The 25,940-nt window shown below is 37.6% G+C and overlaps 1 protein-coding gene and 1 long non-coding RNA gene across 4 annotated transcripts in view; one reads left to right on the top strand and one right to left on the bottom strand.

Moving 5' to 3' along the window:
- ELOVL2 (ELOVL fatty acid elongase 2) overlaps positions 1-25,940 on the bottom strand; it is a 79,830-nt gene that overhangs the window by 51,074 nt on the left and 2,816 nt on the right. The window lies entirely within an intron of this gene.
- LOC119470892 lies at positions 143-25,940 on the top strand. The gene is made up of 2 exons (XR_005199868.1): positions 143-173; positions 25,204-25,940. It is a non-coding gene; the product is annotated as an uncharacterized LOC119470892 (long non-coding RNA).

Here is a 25,940-nt window from a genome sequence, read left to right as displayed (position 1 = left end):
AGACAGAGTCTCACTTCTTTGCTCAGGCTGGGGTGCAATGGTACAATCTCAGCTCATTACAGCCTCTGCCTCCTAGGTTCAAGCGATTCTCCCACCTAAGCCTCCTGAGTAGCTGGGATTAGAGGTATGCACTGCCACGTCTAGCTAATTTTTGTATTTTTAGTAGAGACAGGGTTTCACCATGTTGGCCAGGCTGGTATCAAACTCCTGACCTCAGGTGATCCACCTGCCTCAGCCTCTCAAAGTGCTGGGATTACAGACATGAGCCACCACACCCAGCTTAAATCATTTTACTTTTTAACAATAAATCACTATCAATATATTAATTGTATAATTAAAATATCACAACTAAAAACTAAGGAAAAAACTGTTAGCAAAATGACTTATAGAGGAAAGTTGTATAAATCCTCCTTGAGTCTTAAAAAACTCAGTTTCCAATAGGTTGGTTTCTTCCTACCCACTTGAAATAAAAGGTGAGAGAAATGAGATGATATTATGATATAAAAGGACTAAAAAGTATGAACCTATTTGAGGAATTCTTAACTAAGTGAAAAGTAACTTAAATTTTCATCACATATATATTATTTTATATCGACACAAACAGATTAGTGATAATAGTAATCAGCCCAACTTTCTATAGTAATTGGCAGTAAGTGTTTGGATAAATCTTGAAGTTCACCATTACATATGCTAAGCTACCAGAATCCAACTATCTTCAAAACATCAGTAAAGCCAGTCACTGTCTAATATTTCCATATGGGTGTTTCCCAGACGCTCAGGGAAGGCGTACAAGAGGGTCCTTTAGCTCTCTAGTTACTCCATTCTGCTTTATATGCTAACATACCTCAGAGGAATAAGATGACTCCATCCCCACAGTAAGAGAAGGATTTTATTCAACCCAAACAAACCAACGCATGAGGGTCTTCCCTCAGTGGATGTGGAATCGTCTGTCCTGATTGTTGGTCAGATTGCCATGCGTTAACAGTAAAAAAGCATTTTTCCCCCTAGTAGGTTAAATATATACAAAAATCGCAGCTCTAAAGCAAGCACGGTCCTGCGACGAACTCATTTTTATCATTACAAGTGTGGTTAGTCACTATTATCGATGTTTGGATATGATGGAACTAACACAGTGCAGAGCTCAGTGGAAGGAGAGTCCATCTCAGTGGACGGTGTGCTATAGGAGTTTGGATGTATACAATACGCATCTTAATCTCAATTCCTTGTATGTTACAACTGTATGTTACAAGAGGAACTAGCATTCTTATCTCACATAAAACCTGAAGAACTTAAAACAATTGGTATTAATTCCCTTGGCAGAATGGGCCAGAATGCGATGACCTCCACCCACTTTGCTAAGTCTCTGCTCCTTCCAAATCCTCAGATGTCCTTTTTGCTCCAGGCATATCTAATTACTTGGAGTTCCTCCAGTGCATCCTGTTCTCTCTGCGTGTGCCACTGCATGTGTTCTTCCCTCTGCCGGGATTGCATGTTGGTTTTCCCTGGCCCCTCTCGTTCTCCCAAACTAGTCAAGATTTTCTTTACTGAGCTCTCAATAAGCATTTGTGAAAAGCATCTTTTAATGAACAAGTTTAGAATCACACAGGAATGGGGCTAGAAAACTTCAAAGGTCTTTCAACCTCTTTTTCCTTTGACAACACTATTCTGCAGGTTCAGAGGGGTGTCAGAGTTGTAGGAGTTTTAATGTATATTTGGCAAGTAAAGAGTGTAGGAGAACAGGAAGAGAGAACAGAAACATGGAGAAAGCTTTGGGAAAGTTATCACTATTTTAAAGCAGAGATATTGAGACAGCAGTAATACGAAAAATATACACATCATGACTCAGTAGAAGCCAACTAGTAAAACCCAAAACAAAGCTTTTTGTTTTAGATTTTTAAGAGGTAAATACCAAAGTTTAAAATATTATTAACATCATGAATATCTTTTAAACCATTTTCTAATGTGCTACAGGGCATGTGTGCATTCATTCATCTGTTCCATCTGCACATGGTGGCTGTTGCCACTGGCTCACGTTTTGGCTTCAGAATCCTCTGCACACTGGCAGGACAGTCCCCTTTACAGCAGAACCTGAGCTACGCTTGAGAGGGAGCTCATTCTAAGGAGGTGCATGGGTGGAGTGTCAGATGCTGACAGGGCTGTCTCAGTAACAAAGCACTAACTGAACGTGAGAGGAGTAACGTTAAGTGTAGTAGGCAGTCTGTCACTTGGGATTCTTCATGGCTCCATTCCCCAGGGGTCCCAGGGAGAGAGAGGCCATGATGAAAACGAATAGGATGTACTCACAGAAGACACTGGGGACACACACTTAAGAGTGCTTTGTGATCTCTCTACCAGAACAGAAAATAGGAGAAAGGCATTCTCCTCAACTTCTCCACAGAATGCTGCGTGGAGCGTGTTACCTGCAAGCCTCCTATGTCAAAAGTTGTGTCCACCTAAACAAGAATTGGTGTCCCAATTTTTGCGTGTATAATTTATGTTTCAGCAGTTCTTTCCCCAGCTGCTCAGAAATTCTCTGCACTGTTCTTCACCCTTGACGTACACACATTCTTATACCCAGAGAGTTTTTTCAGAGTTCTCCCGGGATTGATTGTGAGTGATTCTGGTCTGTCTTTTCATGCTGTCTGTGGGGTAGTCGTCTTCTCTTACTCAGGTTCCTCTCCTGGGAAGACCCCCATATCCACTCACCGTCCAGCCCTGCATGTGTGGAGTGCTGGCTGCCTGCTGAGCGCCATGCTTGGGGGTGAATTAATGGAGCTGAAAAATACAACACGAGAACCTCGCCAACTATGTACAAGTTTTAACAGCCGAATTGATCAAGCAGAAGAAAAGATATCAGAGGTCGAAGACCAACTTCATGAAATAAAACAAAAAGACAAGATTAGAGAAAAAAGGATAAAAAAGAACGAGCAAAGTCTTCAAGAAATATGGGACTATGTGAAAAGACCTAATCTACGTTTGATAGGTGTACCTGAATGTGACGAAGAGAATCAATCCAAGCTGGAAAATACGCTTCAGGATATTATTCAGGAAAACTTTCCCAACCTAGCAAGGCAGGACAATATTCAACTCTAGGAAATACAGAGAACACCACAAAAATATTCCTCAAGAAGACCAACCTCAAGGCACATAATCGCCAGATTCACCAGGGTTGAAATGAAAGAAAATACTGAGGGCAGCCAGAGAGAAAGGTCAGGTTACCCATAAAGGGAAGCCCATCAGACTCACAGCAGATCTCTCAGCAGAAACCCTACAAGCCAGAAGGGAGTGGGTGCCAATATTCAACATCCTTAAAGAAAAGAACTTTCAACCCAGAATTTTCCATCCAGCCAAACTAGCTTCATAAGCGAAGGAAAAATAAAATCTTTTGTGAACAAGCAAGCACTCAGAGATTTCATCACCACCAGACCTGCTTTACAAGAGCTTCTGAAAGAACCACTACAAATAGAAAGGAACAACCAGTATCAGCCTTTCTAAAAAATACCAAAATATAAAGAACATCAACATAATTAAGAAATTGCATCAACTAATGGGCAAAACAGCCAGCTAACATTAAATGGCAGTATCAAACACACATATATTGTTATTAATTCTAAATTTAAATCGACTAAATCCCCCAATCCAAGGACACAGACAGGCAAAAAAAGCCAAGACCCATTGGTTTGCTACATCCAGATCCATCTCACATGCAAGGATACACAAAGACTCAAAACAAAGGGATGGAGAAAAATTTACCAACCAAATGGAGAGCAAAAATAAGTAAATAGAAAGCAGGAGTCGCAATTTTTGCTGATAAAATAGATTTCAAAGCAACAAAGATCAAAAGAAGCAAAGAAGGATATTATATAAAGATAAAAGGATCAATGTAACAAGAAGAGCTAAAGATCACCCAATACAGAAATACCCAGATATATAAGACTTATAAAGAGGCTTGGACTCCCACACAATAATAGTGGGAGACTTCAGCATCAATATTAGACAGATCAATGAGACAGAAAGTTAACACCGATATTCAGGACTTGAACTCAGATCCGGAACAAGTAGACTTAATTAACATTCATAGAACTCTCCACTTTAAATACACAAAATATACACTCTTATCAGTACTTCATCACACGTATTTACAGGTTTAAATGAAATATTAGTTGGCTAGTTGTTAATTATTTTCTTCCCTCTTTTTTTTTTTTTTTATGTCTATTATTAAACACAATTACAGGCATACCCAGTTTTAGACTGCATTCTAGCCCGGGCAATAAAGCAACATCCCTGTTCTCTCCCCCTCTTCCTCTTCCTCCTTTTCCTTTATTCTTTTCCCTTTTTTTTTTTTTTTTTTTAATTCTTTCTCTTTCTTTCTCTTGAAAAAAAAAATAATAATAATTGGTGTCCCAGCAGTCTGGGACACCTGTTATGAGCAGCAGTGAGCACCCCCAAGCATGGCGCTCAGCAGGCAGCCAGCACTCCACACATGCAGGGCTGGACGGTGAGTGGGTATGGGAGTCTTCCCAGCAGAGGAACCTGAGCAAGAGAAAACGACCACCCCACAGACAGCATGAAAAGACAGACCAGAATCACTCACAATCAATCCCAGGAGAACGCTGAAAAAACTCTCTGGGTATAAGAATGTGTGTACGTCAAGGGTGAAGAACAGTGCAGAGAATTTCTGAGCAGCTGGGGAAAGAACTGCTGAAACATAAATTATACACGCACAAAGAATTGTGAGTTTGTCACTCAGGTGTGTATCTCTGGTGCACAGAATGGTGCTTGGTTATCAGATATATCTTATTGGTTAAGCCTTTGAAATAGATTTTAAACACTTAAAATATATTCACAAGGCTTAAATGACTTGTGAATTCACTGGTTACACAGAAATATATCAAGTTAAAGGAAACTTACTTTACTAAATAATTACTATAATAATAGTCTCTTCTTAATAATGACTATAAAAAATCACTTTCTTTCCAGTCATTTTTCAAGTTATGGCCTTCTCTCCAAGAGTATGGAAATAAAATCCATCCAGACACATACTTGTCACATTCTGATCTTATTAAAATATATAAAATAACTTGCTTTAGTTTCAAGTGAATACAATAAAATCTGCTATACAGAAAAATAAAAAGCTTCAATTTCATAATTAGAAATATTATTCAGTGATTCAATGCTGAATATGTGAAACAGAAAAGCAAACAATGCTGCTAAGTTTGCAGTTCAAGATATTTGTAATGATTATTACAACTTCTGCTTCCACAGGAAGTGGTAAGTGAATATAAAACTCCTTGGAGATTTCATCCAAAGCCAGATATCTGTATTCAGGACACCTTGGAACTGTACCAGTTTCTGGATTGGGAACATGGGAAGAATAAAACTCTTTCACAATTAAGAGCAGCAATGAAAGGAGATTCTGTTTGTGTGTGCTCTGCTTATCAAGTACTGACCAGAGGGGAAGCAGGTTGGCTATTCTGCATGTACAAGTGGTATCTTTTTGAATATAAAAACAAAGGGAAGCTTTTAATGATTTCTTGGAAAAAACATGGGTCAGATTTTATTTCCAATTTTTTGGGCAACAATCACATCTATATTATTTCTATGTATTTCTATATATTCTGAAAATATCTACAGTATTTTGATATATTTATGGTAATCAAAAAGATTATTATTTTACTGCTAATACTGAGCAAGAGACAGTCTGCGAGTCATCTGGACAGACTATTTTACATTTTCCTTCTTTTAAGCTATAAAACCAGCCAATATGGGATTTACTGAGCAGTTCAGACTCCATCCCTGCTGAATGAAATCCTCAGCACACACTTTTTTGTTTGGCAGTACATTACCACCAGTGACAGTGATCCGCCCTTCACTGCATCCTCTTTTCTAGGAGATAAAGGAAAATTGTACCTCTCCTTTAGCATTTTAATCTGAGTAACGTCAAATCTAATCGAGTACCATTGTAAGGAAAAGAAATCGCTAAAAAGAAAAATCCAGCCTGAGCTGTGTGAGCAAAAAAAAAAAAAAACTGGAAAAACGCTATAGTTGACCTCTATGATGGTTACAGTATTACAAACAAATTTTAGATATTTGAATTTCATGTTACTTTAAGCACTTTCTAGGATATCCTTGTAATCCACCTTAGTTAATTCATTCATCAATGTTCAATCATCAGCCCAACATAGTCTCCAAATACAGAGCTGATGAATAAAGAGAGACATCTCTATGGAAGCAGGGAAGAAAGAGACAAAGAGCGTTATCTATTCTATAGGTGATGAGAGGCAAAGGACAAAGTTATTTATTACAAGCTATACACCATGTGTGGCTAAGCCAATGCCTTTGCCAAAATGTTGAGTCAAAATAAAGAAAATTATGTAAGTGTAAGCTTCTGGCTCTCATTTTAAATTCGCATTGTGTCACACACAAACCTCTCCAGATTCTTCAATCGATATTGTTTTGAATCCTGCTAAATGAACACTTCTATGAAATACTACCATCCTTTTTCTTAATAAATCATTTCATCCAATGGCCTATAGTACTTTGTAATGTGAAATGTTCCTTCAGTAAATATAATCATTTTAATATTCCTATTATTAGGCCTCTAGACACCACTATTTTTTGTATTACAGCACAAAAGTATGTATATATATTTTCTAACTACTTAGTATTACTAAATAAAATGATCTCCAAGGCCCCTTCTAGCTCTCAGTTTTAAAGAGACAATGATAATGAGTCTCTTTATTCTCCCATCATTCCTATTCTTTCCTCTCCTGCTTTCTTCTACAATCTCAAAGCCAGTAGGCAGAGTGCCAGATTCATATAAAAAGGAAGAACTGGCTCTAAAATATTGTTGACAATATCAGCAATCAGCAGACATAAAATTATCGTAGATTTTGAAACAAAAGTACAAATTTCCTAAAAGTAGCCTTGACCTAAATTGGCTCTTTTGGAGAGCAGGTTGGTTAATTGAAGGAAATGTACAGTGAGTTCATTCCTAACCTCAACGGACAAATTTGTTTGGATTTCCCACCTATATGTTTGAGAGAAACTCTTTCTGAAACTTTCTTCTGTATCTGTATCTCAGGAAACCGAGAGAAAAGGGACAGATTACCTCCTAACACACAATCTTGGAAACTAAAGATTTCAGTGTCCTTGTTCAAGTTAAACAGAATTCACGGTGTGCAATGGTAGCACGAAGGAATGTTTCTGTAGGGCAACAGTGTAATCCTATTAATTCTAGCAGCCACTGACCTCTACCACCATACACTGGACAGAAAAATTCATATTTCCTCAATTTTCTTTAAAGTGCTAAGTAATAGCAGATTCAAGCCCTCCCCTCTGGTTCCCACTCTCCAGCCCCGGTGCCAACTCTGACAGCCAGCCCACTCTTTGCCTATACAAGAATTTTAAAACCACTACTAAAAATAAGAATATAAAATAAACAAGTACAATAATACTTTTTAGCTTCATATCTGGCACCAATGTCTAAAGTATACAAAATGGATATATAATTTGGAAATGAACTGGACAGACAGAACTGAAATCAATAAAACTGAAATCTGCAGCCTTTTAATACTGAGTGATTTCTGCTTGGTAAGTTGAGTTACTTCAGGCATTTCACTCATTCAACAATTTTTTTGTTCTAAAGTCTTCTTTTGAATGCTTTTCTTCAGTATAACTTCTAGCAGAAGTTTTAAGATGAACAAATGCCTATTTGAAACAATTATAAGTGTGTCATAAAATTAAAATGAAGTTAGAAAAGCATAGCCATTCAAAGCCATATAAATAATTTAAGGGATTACCAGATTTTCTTTAAAAAGTGTATGGATCAATCTCGTCCCTTGTTTATCAGAAACTACTTGACTTCTATAAAATAAACACAAAAGTAGTTATTTTTATGATTTTAAAAATATTTTCTCTGCAGAAGTCTTTACCCAGTTTTAGCCTCTCAGCTCTCAAAAATAATTTTTCTTTTTAGATAAGGCCTTTTAGAACTGTGTCATTATAGAGAATGTTGGAGAGAGATCCAAGATGGCTGATCACTAGCAGCTCGGGATTATAGCTCCCACTGAAAGCGCACAGAACAAGAGGATGCCACACTTTCAGATCAATTTTTGCTGCTCACGCACCAGGTGATTCCCAGCGGAGGAGCCCCATGGGTTGCCAGTGCGACTCTTGTGGCTGGCGAGGCGGTTTTGCTGCTGCCTTGGTGCGGCGGTTCTTGGTGCAGAGTCAGAAAAGCACCATCAATCTTAACGCCACTGTTTTAGCCAGCGCAGTGGGTTGCTCAGATTTTAGTACCAGGAATCAACAAGTTGGACGTCCATTCAGAAACCCAGCTATAAAAATGGTAATTATAAAGATCACAGATGGATAAATTTATAATGAAGGGAAGAAAGCAGCCTAAAAAGGCTGAGAATACCCAAACTCAGAACGCCTCTCCCTCTACAGGGGATCACAGTTCCTCATCAGCAACGGAACAAGGCCTGATGGAGAAAGACTGTGTTCCATTAGCAGAAGCAGGCTTTAAAAAGTGGATAAGAAACTTGTGGGAATTAACAGAATTTGTTCTAACCCAATGCAAAGAAACTAAGAACTTTGAAAAAAGGTTTGATGAAATGTTAACAACAATACACAATTTAGGGAGGAATATAAGTGAATTAATGGAGCTGAAAAACACAACACGAGAACTTCGCGAAGTATGCACAAGTTTTAACAGCCGCATTGATCAAGCAGAAGAAAAGATATCAGAGGTCGAAGACCAACTTCATGAAATAAAACAAAAAGACAAGATTAGAGAAAAAAGGATAAAAAAGAAAGAGCAAAGTCTCCAAGAAATATGGGACTATGTGAAAAGACCTAATCTACGTTTGATAGGTGTACCTGAATGTGACAAAGAGAATCAATCCAAGCTGGAAAATACGCTTCAGGATATTATTCAGGAAAACTTTCCCAACCTAGCAAGGCAGGACAATATTCAACTCTAGGTAATACAGAGAACACCACAAAGATATTCCTCAAGAAGACCAACCTCAAGGCACATAATCGCCAGATTCACCAGGGTTGAAATGTAGGAGAAAACACTGAGGGCAGCCAGAGAGAAAGGTCAGGTTACCCATAAAGGGAAGCCTATCAAGACTCACAGCAGATCTCTCAGCAGAAACCCTACAAGCCAGAAGAGAGTGGGGGCCAATATTCAACATCCTTAAAGAAAAGAACTTTCAACCCAGAATTTTCCATCCAGCCAAACTAGCTTCATAAGCGAAGGAAAAATAAAATCTTTTGTGAACAAGCAAGCACTCAGAGATTTCATCACCACCAGGCCTGCTTTACAAGAGCTTCTGAAAGAACCACTACAAATAGAAAGGAACAACCAGTATCAGCCTTTCTAAAAAAATACCAAAAAATAAAGAACATCAACATAATTAAGAACTTGTATCAACTAATGGGCAAAACAGCCAGCTAACATTAAATGACAGTATCAAACTCACATATATTATTATTAATTCTAAATTTAAATCGACTAAATCCCCTAATCCAAAGACACAGACAGGCAAAAAAAGCCAAGACCCATTGGTATGCTATATCCAGACCCATCTCACATGCAAGGATACACAAAGACTCAAAACAAAGGGGTGGAGAAAAATTTACCAACCAAATGGAGAGCAAAAATAATAAATAAATAGAAAGCAGGAGTTGCAATTTTTGCTGATAAAATAGACTTTAAAGCAACAAAGATCAAAAGAAGCAAAGGATATTACATAATGATAAAAGGATCAATGTAACAAGAAGAGCTAAAGATCCTAAACATATATGCACCCAATACAGGAATACCCAGATACATAAGACTTATAAAGAGACTTAGACTCCCACACAATGATAGTGGGAGACTTCAACATCAATATCAGACAGATCAATGAGACAGAAAGTTAACATCGATATCCAGGACTTGAACTCAGATCCGGAACAAGTAGACTTAATTAACATTTATAGAACTCTCCACTTTAAATATACAAAATATACCCTCTTATCAGTACCACATCACACCTATTTGCAGGTTTAAATGAAATATTGGTTGGCTGCTTGTTATTTTCTTCCCTCATTTTTTTCATGTCTCTATTATTAAACACAATTACAAAAAAAAAAAAGAATGTTAACTACTGTTACGAATGCAGCTATAAAAGGTTTATAGTCTTTTTGCTTCCAAAACAGAAAGGGTAAGTTCAGTAACACTAATGGGTAGTGACTCTGGGTAGCAAAGTGGAGTGGTGAGAAACACGCCCAAGTTTTCTAAGCAGATGAGCCGTCAAGTTTTCAGGACAGTGAAGTCAAAGTAGCGACTGCAAGAGCCAGTTATGATGGCACGCCTTCCACTTTGCCAGTGCTGTCAGCCTGATCAGTGGTTCTGTTTCTCAAATGGCAGTCAAAATTAATCTCCAGAAAAGACTTAAAGCAAGTATCCTGATCTGATTCTATAAAAATAAGTGTGTGTTGGTTGGGTTTAGATGTATTAGAAAAGTTAAAGGAGAAGATATTAGACTATAAATTTTTTGTCATTGTCTTTTAAAGGAGAAAGTCCCAACAATCATTCGCATAGCCTTAAAACAGCCAGGGTTGAAAATGCAAATGGATTCTGTAACCAACAAATAGCAGTGCCTTTTCGGTCAGGCTGTGCTAGGCTGCCAAGATACAGGTGGGCAGCATGTGGCAGGCAATCCTTTGTGATCCTTCTGGGCTATAACAGGATAGGCAAGCAGACTCTTGCACGTTAATCCTGGACATGGGGTGAAGTGTTATACTGCAGACATCCAGGACAGCCACCAAGAAACTGATTCTTAGAGAGCCTCCTTTGTTTCACTCCACTAACTAGGAGTTGGAGGGAAACTGAAGCTGTTTATTAGCACTTTTGTCATTTGTCATTTTCCATTTTCTTTGTCCACACTCTTACCTCGTACAAAAAGGCCTCTAGCTTTATATGTATGCAGCATATGGAAAACAGAATAACAGCATTTACTGCCAGTCTGTGGATCATAGCCTGATTTCTTCATATAAACTTTACATAGCTATATGGAGTATTAATTATTTATATCGAACAGATTATCCTTACAGAGATTTCTATCTTGTAAAATATTTGACAAAAAATGTATATATTTATGGTATACAACATGTTGTGATGTGAAATATGCATACAGTGTGAAGTGGTGAAATCCAGTTAATTAACACATCCATTACCTCACATTCTTATCATTATTTTTGTGTGATGCCAACGCTGAACTATAATCACCACGTTGTTGGATATATCTCTTAAACTTATTCTTCCTAACAAAAATTTTGTATCCTTTGAACAACAAGAGATTTGTATCTTTAATATTTTTAAAATTTTGGTGTAAATAGTTCTCACTTCTTAAACTTATCCTTCTATGTTTTATGAAAAATAACTTCAAAAGTATAGTATAAATCAATATCAATTTTCACTATAAAGGCTCAAGAATGAGTGCTGCATGATCCAGAGTCTTTGTTAGAAACAGAAATGAGCTCAGAAACGAGTGATTTTTTTAAACCTCAGATGAGTAGGAGCAGCTTATTGGCTCTCGCCATATGGGTGAGTCACGGACTTTTCAACTTTCCACCCAAAGCTGGAAAGAATTGCTTTCTATAATAATTCCAATAGAAATTTACCCACCTCACTGGAAAGACATTTTACTACTTTGTAAGGTAGTACACTCCATTTTTAAACTGTTTCTTGTTTTTAGAAAGTCCTACTTCATTTTGTGCTAAAAATCTTTCCCCATTCAACTGTTACCCATAAATCCTATTTCCTTCCTCTGGTATTACACAAAACTAGTATTATTTTTCTTCCACACAAGAGCCCTTCAGATATTTGATTAGAATTATTAATTCACCCCATGCTTTCACCTTTCCAAGGCAAACAGCCTCAGGAAATTCAACTTCTCCCATTCTGCTCTCCCTCACTCCCTGCCTTTCCCTGCTTTACTATGCTTTACTAAATCCTACTTTCCACAAACATTAACTCAATATCTACTAGATATTAGACCTTAGACACATGCCAATATGAATGACAAGAGCTCCAGACTCTCACCGCCTTCAGCATTCTTTCTAAATTGATTCGTTTGTCAACATTTCTTTCAATAGAGCCCTCAGAAACGAACATTTTCAGAATGTGGTAGAACTATTATCTTTCTTACTCTGAACATCACATTTCTCTTGGTACAATCAATTCCTTTTGCCTGAGCCTTGCTATTTTCCCCAATGCAATTCCTCCGAATGGGTCTAATTTGGACTTTTTGTGGGGGAAAAAACTACACACATGGGTTCCTCTTCTTTTCCATCAAGCAACTGATGACGATAGAGTTCCTCTGTAACTATGCCTAAGCTGCTTTGGATATAGGCTGTCTTTTCCTCTTTGAAGATTTGATTTCTTGCTTTAGATTTGGATATAGCTTTTTAAGGCCATAATAGATTAAGTCATCCCAGAACACTCTACGCCTCATTTGCTGTGGCTGTGAAGGTAAGCCATTGTTGGACTTACATCTATTTATCTGACTCTTCAGTTTGGCCACTTGATAGAGATTCTACCATTGACCAGAAGCAGGTGTGGAGAAATAGGCTGATGTGCGGCTGGATGGCTTCCTCCAGAAAAACTGTCTCCATCAGACAAGGATACTGCCTCCACATTGGAAGAATGGTTATGGGCTTTTTCTTTTTTACCTATTGATTGGTTTATAAAGAAAATAATTAAATTCTCCCATATTAGTTACCTCACAGAAGCCATGAAGCTTACTTTTTATGGTATTTTTTTCATTTTAAACTAATGTATCAAGAAGTTCCTAACTGCCAGTTCAGAGTTGTGCCCTCTATAACTGATTTCTTCATTATAGTAACTACAGATTATAGTAAAAATAGTAATGTATTTATTATACATAGCTAGAATGTGTTTACTAGATACCAGCCATTGTACTGGGCACATTATATCCTATTATCTCACTATTACTTCCTTTAGTTCTCTCAACTGCTCTATAAAGTAGGTATGTTCATTCCCCCCTTGACAGATCAGGAAAGTTAGGCTTGAGAAGTAAAGCAACTTGCCTGATTTCATAAAGCTAGTAAATAAGACTACAGCATCTTCTTGTCACTCATTAATGGGGTGATTATTTTTAATCAATCCTGAATATGGTTCTGGGTGGGGCATCACTTATGGCTGTGGTTAAAGAGGTAGCATGAGCCTGGGCAACATGGCAAAACTTCATCTCTACAAAAAAAAAAAAAAAAAATAGCTGGGAGTGGTGGCACACGCCTGTAGTTCTAGCTATCCAGGAGGCTGAGGCACAACAATCACTTGAACCCGGGAGGCGGAAGTTGTAGTGAGCCAAGATTGCACAGCACTGTACTCCAGCCTGGGCAACAGGGGGAGAGCTCAAAAAAAAAAAAAAAAGGTAGCCTGGCATTCAGTGTGATTCACTGCAAAGAACAGGAGTTTTACACAGGTTCTAATCTTGGCTCTGACACTAAGTAGCTGCATAACTTTAGGCCAAAGGTTATCTTTGAACAATATCTTCATTCTCTATAAAATGAGAATAATTATCCTAACTTCACAGTGTGGTTGTGAAGACTCAGCGATCTCATATTTGTAAAAGCATCTATCACAGGGCTGTACACAGGGAAGAAGCTGAATAGACAGTCACTGATTCAGTGTTCTGCATTTTCAAATCCCAATGCAGGGGCATACCGTCACAGCCTCACAACTGGAACTGCATCAGACTTGGATAATCCAAGGGAAGTGACATCGTACAGCAGAAACGTCCCTTATTTAATCAGTGCTTGTCTCAAGAGTGTCTTTTTAAAGAAAAATCAGAAGAAAAAGTACAGTGATATAAAAGAGAGAATAACAAAATTCCAGTTTGGGATTTGCCATTGTTGACCATTTGGTAGTCAACATAACTATTCTCAAAGGTCAATTCATTTTTGTGGGAAAAGAGAAAAACTGAGGGGACACTGCATGCAGCAGGTTCGAACCCTTTCACAACAGACTTACAAGTAGGAAACAAATATTTATGGTGTGCAATTTGTTTCAGTAAAAAATGCTCTTCTTATTCCTTTATGCTCACCACCCAGCTTGCCTCAGTTTCCCTATCTGTAAAAAGGGAATGGCAGTACCAACTCCCAGGGTTGCTGTGAGGAGGTGGGAATACAGTAAAGGTTCTTATGACAATGCTGGGACACAGTAAGTATTTAATCAATGTAATTGGTTGCAGCTATTGATATTTGGCTATTCTTTCTTTCCACACATGAGAAAATATGCTTATCCCTTTCACTGATGTTAAGAATGACAAATACAAGAAAAAAAAAAAAAGAATGACAAACATAACCTTCATTAATACAATTTGTCCTTTGGTTCTCTAAAACTGCATGGATGTGGAGTCTGACCTGGTAAGGCCTTTTAGATACCAATTCAGTCAGCCAAGAAGGAAGGATTAGGGTCTAAGAAAACAACAGAAGGCCCTCCTGGCCTGAAGCCCATCTGTCCTAGATATGCTATTCTTAACAGACCTCTGATCTGGGACTCTAATGCAGATCCCAGATCCAAACTTATTTTTAACTTGGGGAAAAAATTTAAAGGTATGAAAATGTAGAGAATAGTAAAACAGACTGTCCCTTATGAATGTTAAAATTGTGTCATATTGGCTTCAAATCTTTTTAAACTAAACAAACAAACATGTACTGGGCACTGAGAAATAAAACACAACTGATAAACTTCTCACTCCCTTTGTACATCTCCCCAATCCTGTATCCCCTGCTCCTTCCTCAGATACAACTGCTGTAATAAATTTGATGTCAAGCCTTCCAGTCCATGGTTTTATATACTGACATGCAGATATTCACAAGCAAAAATCGTTTTGTATGTTTTAAGGATTTATGTGCACTATAACATAGTACACTTATCTTTCTGCAGCTTGCTCTGTCATTCAACATTGTTTTTTGAGATCTACTCATGTTGACACAGCAGCTCTGGTTCATTCATTGCAACTGTTGTATAGTATTCCATCTTATGAATATTCCATATTTTCATTCATCCACTTCCTTACCAATGGATATATTAGGTTATGTCCAATTTTCCTGCTATTACCAAAAAATGCTCCTTTATACAAATCTCCTTATGTTTATTAATGAGAATTTCTTTGGGAATAAATCCCTGTGCAATTGTTACATTGTTTGGGGAATACATTTTTATTTGAAAACTCCCACATTGCTCTAAATATGTATGCAACATGCTACTGTCAGAATTTTTCAATTTTGCCAAGTTCATGAGTCTAACATGGTTTTAATTTGCAATTCCTTATTGCTACTGAAGTTGTGTATGTTTTTAAATATTTATTGGCTATGCAGGTTTCCTCTTCAGTGAAACCATTAAATAACCTTTACCTGTGTCTCTAATGGATTGCTTGTCTTCTGTTTATCGATTTATAAAGGTTATTTGCACATTCCTGGGCTAATCTTTTGTCATATACACTGCAAATAACTTCCCCTCCTCTAAAAAAGAAACAAATCTGTCTATGGTGTCTTCTGTCACCTCAAAATTTTCAAACTCTGATGTGGTCAAATGTCACTTTTTATGGTTTGCATTTAGTCTTGCTTAAGAAATTATTCCTGCCATAACCTCTATTTTCTAACGGTTTCAAAGCTTAATTTTTCTGTAGGTTTTTAAGTGATCTGAATTTATTTTTGCATATTGTTATCAGGTAGAGATCTAATTTTATTTTGTCCCATATGGAAGGCCATTTGTCCCAACATCATTCCTCAAACAGTCCCTTCCACATTCATTTGTAATGCTACTCCTCTCTTACAGCAAGTTCCCATATCTGCACCAGACTTACTCCTTTGGCCTCACTAATCTAGTTATCTATTCCAAACTTTCTGCATCACTACAGCACAACCACAGATGTTTTCCTCTTGTACATATCAATGTACTAAAAGTCAAAGACTTGGGCTGTGGTTTTTAGTTTGCTGCAGACATGTAGAGAAGCTACTTTTTCTGTGCTTCAGTTTATCCTATTTTTCCACCTGGCTCCTGCACAAGGTTAAAGTCTTACCTATGAAAGAAATTCAAGGTCATAAGAAAAATTTTTCCACCATATTATTAAATAGCAGAACATATTCTCCTAACGGCTGCCAAAATTAATTTTCATATCTTTTTACACAATTTGGATGTTTCCTATACAAAAAAAAGTAGAGGAGACTAGGATAGGGCCTCTATAGGGCCATAAAACTTTAGGTTTAATCCTTTGCTTTTCCTACTCTATGCAGAAAACCATGGACAAATTCTGGAAATTTACTTGCACATGCCACATATTTTCCAATGGAAAAAGGATAATCAAATATTCCTCAAACAATTACAAAATACAGTCACCCTCTGTATACATGAATTCTGCATCAATGGATTCAACCAATCACTTACTAGTTTATGACTTTGAATAAAACAATCTCTCTCTTGGCCGGGCGCGGTGGCTCACGCCTGTAATCCCAGCACTTTGGGAGGCCGAGGCGGGTGGATCACGAGGTCAAGAGATCGAGACCATCCTGGTCAACACGGTGAAACCCCGTCTCTACTAAAAAAAAAAAACTACAAAAAATTGGCTGGGCATGGTGGCGCGTGCCTGTAATCCCAGCTACTCAGGAGGCTGAGGAAGGAGAATTGCCTGAACCCAGGAGGCGGAGGTTGCAGTGAGCCGAGATCGCGCCATTGCACTCCAGCCTGGGTAACAAGAGCGAAACTCCGTCTCAAAAAAAAAAAACAAAACAAAACAAAACAAAACAAAACAATCTCTCTCACTCCATTTCTTCAGAGATGGGAAAGTGGCTTTACACGTCTGTTCACTTATCAAACAAGTATTCTTTGAGCATCTACTGTATGCAAGTACCTTTCCAGTGCTGAAGTTACAGTAATAAAGAAGTTCTTGCCCTTATAGCATTATATTACAGTAAAGGAGACAGATAATACACAAGTAAACAAAGATAAACAAGCAACTAATAACATATAACTGAGATGACGCTTTGAAAGTGTTCCATAAATGGAAACATACAAACATACGGTATTCTAACTTACTATCATTAGGGAAATGGTGGAAAGTTCCTCTGAAGTTGATCACAAATTAGAGGTCTGATTGTTCTCTTTTATTTGAAACAAGCTTGGTAGGGAATCAAGCCATACCAGAGACCCAGAAATTTCATTCCATTGGGTTCCAAGTACTCCTCCATCCTTTTCTTTGACCAGTCCCTTACACAGTAAACTTCACTCCAGCCAGGCTGGTCTGTCAACTGTTCTCAAATATCCACCTATCTTAGCCTCTTGTAACATTCTCCCCTCCTAGGTAACATAAAGTCTATTCTCCACTTATTTAGTTTTTACTCATACACCACTTAAGTGTATTAAGTTTAGGCAATTTTCACTATCTCCAAATCAGCTGTGAAAAAGTTAGAAGTGATGTGCATATATGCACTTTTTCCTCATTATTTACAATACAATAAACAAATCCAATGTATTTAGGATTTTCTTATGTATTTAGAATTTTCGTAACTGAAAAAATGAGGATCCAGTGGGTAAGGCAGAGGATGAAAGATATATTTTTTAAGGGTAAATTTTTAGGGGTTAAGGCATGAAATTAAGCACTGTTAAGAAGCTCAAGACACGGGCAATTTGATGTAGGTGGTTGGGCACATAGCTAAGGTTTAATCTGATTATGTAGAGCTAAGATTTTCTAAAATTGTGTTTCAAATCCATTAAACAATTTTCAAAAAAGTTCAGTTTTATGAGTGTATAGGTGAGAACTATTCTGTAAAACACACTGCTTTGAAACAAGCATATAGTTAAGATTTTCAAATTTCGCTAATAAAACTCATGTAACCCAAAGAGGAAGAAACAAAAATCAGAGAATAAAACCTTTATCACTTTTTTATCCTTCCCAGAAGAAAAATCCTTAACGTCAAAATTAAAACCCATCATGACAGAAATATGAGAATTTTTTTTTTTGAGATGGGGTCTCGCTATGTTGCCCAGGCTGGAGTGCAGCGGCTATTCACAGGCGCAATCCCAGTACTGATCAGCACAGAAGTTTTGACCTACTCTGTTTCTGACCTGGGCCTGTTCACCCCTCCTTAGGCAACCTGGTGGTCCCCCTCTCCTGGGAGGTCACCATGTTGATACTGAAATATGCAGACATCTGATCAGCATAGTGCGCTACAGCCCAGAACTCCTGGGCTCAAACGATCCTCCCACCTCAGCCTCCCTAGTATAGGCATGCGCCACTGTGCCTGGCGAAATACGAGAATTTTAAAAAATGTAAATACATATAGATTAATCAAGATTGTTCTGCTCAGATGTGCTTTAAAAAAATAAAAGATTAATCAAGGCTGTCTTATAAAAATATTCCAGGCACATAGAAAAAAGTTAGGATTGTAAAGATGAACATGATTAAGTTTCTGTGGGTAATAGCCACCAGTTCCAAGTGTTTCTTCTCAGGGAACCTTCACTATGTGTGAGTACACATATTTTAGTGATGAGAACACTGATGTTCAAATGACTAAACAATTAGTAAGAAGTGGAGTAGGGAACTGAATCTAGGAGTGTGTGGTTAAGGAGGGATTTTTTTCAGAAGTTGGTAATATGAAAAGTGGAAAGAAGTGACATATTAGTTTGGCCCTTTATAACCTCCCTATCCAGGCTCTCCCAATCCCATATATTATGGAAACAAGATTTTCCTAAATGTTTTCATCATCTGACTCCCCATTTCAAAAGCCTAATTGTTCTCTATTACCTACAAAATCTAAGAAACTTCTTAGCTTCCAATTCAAGACTCTTCAAAATTTGACTTCTCTCTCCTAGCATAAATCCCATTATCCTGTTGGTCCACAGATTTCACACATTTAAAAAGCACTTATTGCTGGGTGCGGTGGCTCACGCCTGTAATCCCAGCAGTTTGGGAGGCTGAGGTAGGTGGATCACCTGAGGTCTGGAGTTTGAGACCAGCCTGGCCAGCATGGTGAAACCCTGTCTCTACTAAAAATACAAAAATTAGCTGGGCATGGCGGCGGGCACCCGTGGTCCCAGCTACTAGGGAGGCTGAGGCAGAAGAATCGCTTGAACTCAGGAGGCAGATGTTGCAGTGAGCCAAGACTGTGCTACTGCACTCCAGCCTGGGCAACAGAGACTAAAAAATAAATAAATAAATAATAAATAAATAAATGCATTTATTAGGTCTGGATGCGGTGGCTCATGCCTGTAATCCCACAACTTTGGGAGGCTGAGGTGGGTGTTGATCACTTGAGGTCAGGAGTTTGACCAGCCTGGACAACATGTGAAACCCCGACCCTACCATAAATTAGCCAGCTGTGGTGGTGCACACCTGTAATTCCAGCTACTCTGGAGGCTGAGGCAAGAGAATCACTTGAATCTGGGAGGTGGAGGTTGCAGTGAGCTGAAATCACACCACTGCACTCCAGCCTGGGCAATGGAGCGAGATTCCATCTCAAAAATAAAATTAAATTAAATTAAAAGCACTTATTGAGCACCTAATTTGTGCTAGCCTTGGGAAAACCAGCCTTGCCCATAAATTGCTCATAGCATAGTGTTATATAAATATATTTGTGTTACTACTTTCTGGGGCTTTCACCCAGTTATTTCTCCTAAATGGACTCTTCTGTTCTATCCTATAATCCTTTCTTCCCACATACCAAAATCCAACCCCTTCATAAAACATACACTAAACATTTTTGCCAGAAATTGTTCCCATTCACTTGGATCCCTGGAGCATAAGATTTCAAATTGGTGTGTACCTGGTTCTTGGTATACAGATTCCTAGGCCCCTCCTCAGAGATTCTCATTCTGTAGGCATGTGTACTTAAACCTATCTGACAGATTCCTAGGTACGTGCTCTTTCTATCCATCCTTTCACACAATCGGTTTCATCATTTTCTTCTCTCACCGAATTGAATGCTGAGTACGGTGGTGTCACACAGACACAGTCTTGATCTCAGCTTATTAATCCTTATGATGTTGGCTCTTTAGTTCCCAGCCACCTCTTGGACTTGAACAGATTTGTGACATGATAAAGAATAAGTTACCAATGCTGTAGGGTCTAGACTTTTTTGTCATAATATTACTAGTCACATTATTAGACTAAGTCTTTCTATTGGATGGAATGGCACATGGACACAGAGGCACATTTACCGGACTGGGTGATCCGAACACTCACTGCTGACTTGTGAAGTATGCTTGCACTGGAAGAGACAAAGGAATCTCTTTTTGTACTACAGATTTTGTGAAGCAGGGGCTGTCTTTTATATTTAAATTGATAGTGCCTACACACTGCCTCTAATTGAGTGGTACTGAGCACGTGCTGAATGAACAATGAGTGTATCTAATGAAAAAAAATGACTGAGGCAATGTATTTGCATGTCTCCTTGAGAGCAATTTTAAAGAATACATATTCAATGTAGGAAGCTTATTTATTTCCTTCAAAAGGAGAACAAATGCAAAATATTCCAAAGTTTGCACTAAGGACTTTAAGACTGTTACACGTTCTATCTTCTATCTTATATGAAGCAAGTACTCGTGAGATTAGTGTTAAGAAATGTATTAAAATAGGGTGTTTCTGCTTACTTTTAAAATTGTAAACAGAAAATGATTTATGAGATGGTAAACCTAATTTACAAAAGGAACATGGTAGCATTTTAGTAGCTGCGGCAGGACTTAAACGGGGTTGATGTCATAACCCTATTTTTTAACAGAGAAACAAGGCTTCCAAAATATTGTGAAACTAGCATGGTTGCTTCGTATTTATGAGTTTGATGCAGACTTCAGGCAGTAAATCTCAAAATGACTTGTGATGTGTGCCTTTTTTTTAAGGAGTCTGAACACAAAAAAGGCCAAAGGAAAGGGGCCATTGTCTTCCCTACAAAGGAATTACAATTTCCCAGCCTCTGCAGATGGAGATGTGAAATAGCCCCACATGTACAATTCTGACTGTGTTGCCCCCGAGGAAAGCACAGCCAACTGATTTTTCTGACATCCCAAAGCACCCTCTTAAGCATAAATTCACCACTGACATTAGAACAGTCATGAAATCTACATTTCCCAAAGTCAAGGAAGCTACAGATCCAAGAGAATGTCTTCCCTGTGACAATTTCAAGAAAGCTTCTAGAATGGGAGCAGAAAGAATCAAGGTATTGGCTTCCTCTTTGTCCCAGCATGCCTTGGAGAACACTCTGCATAGACTTTCCAGAGGCAAAATAGAACAACAGTTGTTAAAAACTGAATTTTCAGGAAAATTGAAAATAGTCTAATTTTACTTTTGCTTTATGGACATATTCTGTTTTCTTCTTTAAAGGCATGAGCTAATTCTTAATCTAACTCCTCAGCATAATGTTCAATACATTTTTCAACCCTGCCAAAGAAAAAAAAAGGGTCCTCCACATTGTTATAATGTCTGTTAAACTCCAAGATCAGATTAACCGAATTCTGCTTAGTCATATGAAAAATTCAACATATTTAAATCTTTAAAGTATTGGAAATAAAACCAAATAGTAAACACTCATATAGGAAATCAAAATTTTTGTGTAAAGCTACTGTTGTTCTGATTCATGTTTGAATACTACACTCATTGGACTAAAAAAAAAAAAAAAAAGTGATGACCTTACTTTTCTCGAAAATTAATACTACAAGGGAGCACTGTACCAGCCACACGCTCGGTACTGCTCAATTATGGGCACTGAGCCCTCAAGTCACTCAGGCCAGTCAATGTTCTTCCATGTCTGTGTACCATTTTATCCAATGGGAAGCTTTGTTCCCCTATTATATTAGAACATGGATGTTGTTCGCAATCACCTCCATTTCAAATAATACTTTGCATGTTCCATTTTCTGTATATATAAAATGAAACTTAAGATTTCATATATTTAAGTGTATATATACAATATATGTATATATTCCTATCTATCTATCCATTCATCCATCCATCCATCCATCCATCCATCCCTGTAATCTACGGGAAAGAAACCACATGGGGAATCACACTGATTTTTGCATTGTCATCTATAATAATAGGGGAAAGTACTAATGCCTTCCTCAAAGGGTAAGGCTATATGAAATAGCAGAAGAGGTGGTTATTTTGGAATGAGACGATTTAGACCTGGCTTTGCTACCTCTAGTATGTGACCTTGGGCAAATTATTTATCTCCTTTGAAACTGTAAAGTAGGTGTATTGTTACAGGACTTGTCTCTCACAAAAGTTTTTTTGTGAGGCTTTAGAAAGTGTTAATTCGTATTAAAATGCATTGAAAACATTCAGCTGATTAATATAAAATAGTATCATTATACAGTACTGACAGTGCATTTAAGTTATGCTAGGTAAAGGCTACATATATGTAAAGTAAAAATTATTCAGTAAATCCATATACCATAGCTTTGTTTATATTAAGATAATCATTTTTAATTTCAGCAAGAATTTAATGCTATATAGATTTATGTAAATAAGAACATAACCCATAAATTATGAAATATAATTATAGAAATACATATGCATTTTAATTTCATTTAAAACTTATGATGAAATATGGATTTCATTATTTATAAATGGTATAACCTGGCCCTTGCCACAAACAGGACTATGAAGTGTGAATACAGTTGTAGGAATACATATTATCATTTACTAAAAGGTTACACAAGCCGATGTGTATTGATGAAGCAGCTATACTACTGAAACATGCCCAAACTGAATTGTGATAATTTTAAATGCATCAAGAGAGATTAATGATTAAATGGTTTCAATTGCTATGTAAATTAGCAAACTGCTAGGTTATAAGTGCTGTGGGAAAAAAAAGCAGTGTAAGAGGATCCGGTGTGGTACATATCCAGCTGTGTGTGTGAATATAAGGCAGTTCCAGTTTTAGTAGAGTGATTAGGGTAGGTCTAGTCATGAAAGTATTGGCAGACAGACACACAGCTCTTGGAGCAGCCAGCGGGTCGGTGGGGGGGGAGGCGAGGGGGACAGATCTACACAGCCAAAGGACAGCCAATGTAAAAATGCTGAGGCCCCATTTGATTCTAACAAAACAATCTCACGACAGAGATAATACCCCATTTAGCAGGTGTATAAACAGTGTCTCAAAGCAACTTAAGCAAGGGAATAGAGCTAGGAAATAATAAAGCCACAGCGAGAACCCAGGTTTCTTGACTCTTTGTCCAGTGCCTTTCTTTTGTTTTGTCCCTCTGTTCACCAGGCACAGAGGAAGGTGCCCTGTTTCTTAGAAAGCACTGTGTAAACATCATGGATGAATCTGGAAACCATCATTCTCAGCAAACTGACACAAGAGGAGAAAACCAAACACCACATGTTCTCACTCATAGGAGGGTGTTGAACAAGGAGAACACGTGGGCATAGGGAGGGGAACATCACACACTGGGGCAGGTTGGGGGGTTGGGGGGGCTAAGGGAGGGACAGCGAGGGGGCAGGGAAGCTGGGGAGGAAAAACAGTGGGAGAAATGCCTGATGTAGCCGACGGGTGACAGAGACTGCAAACCACCATGGCATGTGTGAACCTATGCAACAGCCCTGCGGGATGAGCACATGTAGCCCAGAGCTTAAAGTACAATTTAAAAAAAAATCAAGTTTCACTGCTTTGGGGTGGTGATTGTGATTATTATTAATCAGTTCCATGATATTTCTTTGTATTTTTTAATTTATGCATCATAGTTGTACATATTCCCAGGGTACATGTGACGTTTTGGTACATGTATACAATGTAATGATCGAGTTAGGGTAACCAGAATATCTATCGCTTCAAACATTTATCTTTTCTTATGTTAGGAATATTACAATTCTCATCTATTTTGAAATATAAATTGTTAACTATAATTACTGTACTACAGACTACTAGAATCTATTTCTTCTGATATTTCCTGAAAGGCATATAAAGCTCAAAGAATGGTTTCATCTTCCCTTCCCATAGCTTATTTTTCTCCTTCATTTGTGCTTCTCCTCTTGAATAAATCATTTTAATGTCAGACTATCAGTTAAACTAATTATACTTCTCTGGATATTTGACAAAGGAAAAGTATTAAGGGTAGGAATAACCTATAAAATAGGTTCATTTCTGACAGTATAAAGGGCTGAGGAAAGAATGCGGAGCCCAGGGACTCGGAGACAGCATGTGTGTACCTAAGCAACAATCCTGCAAGATCTGCACAGGTACTCCAGAACATAAAGTATAATAAGGAAAAAAAAAAAATGGAAATCTGTAGATAAGGCAAAAATGTTGGAAACCGGGCTCAAGGGGTGGGGGAAAGAGATTTTAAAACATTTTCAAATATATAGTAGGAAGAATGAAGTCAGAGTGAAGAAAAAAATATTTTCAAATAAAAATATGAGAATATTAGACAACAAACAACATACAAGAAAAAAGAGAATACGAATCCGATTTCAGACACAGTAGACCGAAGAGCTGGTGGAATTACTAACAGCAAAAGGGAACAGAGTAGAGAGTCTGAAAGATGAGTAGCTTTCTTTTTGTAATGCTGGGTTTAAGGTGGCAGTGAGGTTCTCACTAGCGGAAAGGGTCTAAGAGCTTTAAGAGGCAAACTTGGAAGCTGTGGGCAATCTAGAGCTGTTTGTCCAATACAGTAGCCTCTAACCAGAGGCAACCACTGAGCAACTGAAATATGGGTACCCTGAACTGAGATGGGCTCTAAGCATCAAATAAACACTAGATTTTGAAGATTTTCTATGGGAAAAAAAAGAATTTAAAATCTCTTTTTTTCTGCATTGATTACATGATGAAATACATGCATGGACTGGGTTAAATAACATTACTAAAACTAATTTCACTTGTCTCTGTACTTTTTAAATGTGATTTGTAGAAAACTAAAAACTACATATGTGGTTTATGTTGTGTTTCTATTGGACAGCAATATTAGTTATATATTAAGATCTCAAAAGGGATAGAGACATTATTCTGAAGTATCTCAACTAAACATAGATATGGAAGAAAAAAGGACACACATTATCATAATAGTTAATATTTACTGAGCACCCCAAGCACTATGCTAGACACATAAAGGGCACCATCTTATTTGTTTCTCCCAAAAACCTTATTAAACACTATCTTTTATAGAATAAAATACTGAGGCCCAAGGTCACACAGTTAAATGTTGGTGTTAGGATTCAAGTCCATGATGACCCCAGATCTCAAGTTCTAAACAGTCACATAAATTTCAGAACAAGTATGCTCTCTAACTATTAAATGGTTAGATTTTAAATGTCATATTTAAATTAACTACTTATTAGGCTGGCTCACGGTCAAAGTCAGTTATGTCCCAATTCAATTAAGAAGAAAAGCTACAAACGTGTGGATTTGTAACTTTAGAATTACAATGAGCTACTGATGCTGGCATATTTTCACCATATCCAGCCATTAAAGACGTTTCCGGTGCAACCGCTTTCCTTTTATCAATGTTTATTCCCAGAAATGCAAACCCGTCAAGTTAGATGGTACATATCCAACTGTCCAACAGAGACGATCATCCACCTAATCCTAAATAGCAGCGCCCTGTGTTCTGAACGTAACTAGATAGATAATACAGACCTACTTGGCAAATTTTCAACATTCTCTTTTGGAGCACGAAAGTACCTGGACCTCTCAAAGTGACTAAAACGTTTTGAAGGAAGCTAAACTAAATGGAACCTTTGTTGAAGAACCAAAAATTAAGCTTACTCAACTGGATCCTTTAAAAATGGATTTTGTACTCCTTGAAAATGCTTACTTGCGAAGAACAGAAAGAAAAAAAGCCTGGATACTTTGAATCCTAGGAATCTTAACAGTAAAATCTCCTACAAATATAAATTGAAGTCAATAAAGTATCTTTCATTTAC

The sequence above is a fragment of the Cebus imitator genome, unplaced genomic scaffold (genome assembly GCF_001604975.1).
Source record: "Cebus imitator isolate Cc_AM_T3 unplaced genomic scaffold, Cebus_imitator-1.0 Scaffold43, whole genome shotgun sequence".
Classification (NCBI taxonomy): Eukaryota; Metazoa; Chordata; class Mammalia; order Primates; family Cebidae; genus Cebus; species Cebus imitator.
The sequence above is the reverse complement of the archived record's forward strand: the minus strand, read 5'-3'. Positions and strand labels throughout refer to the sequence as shown.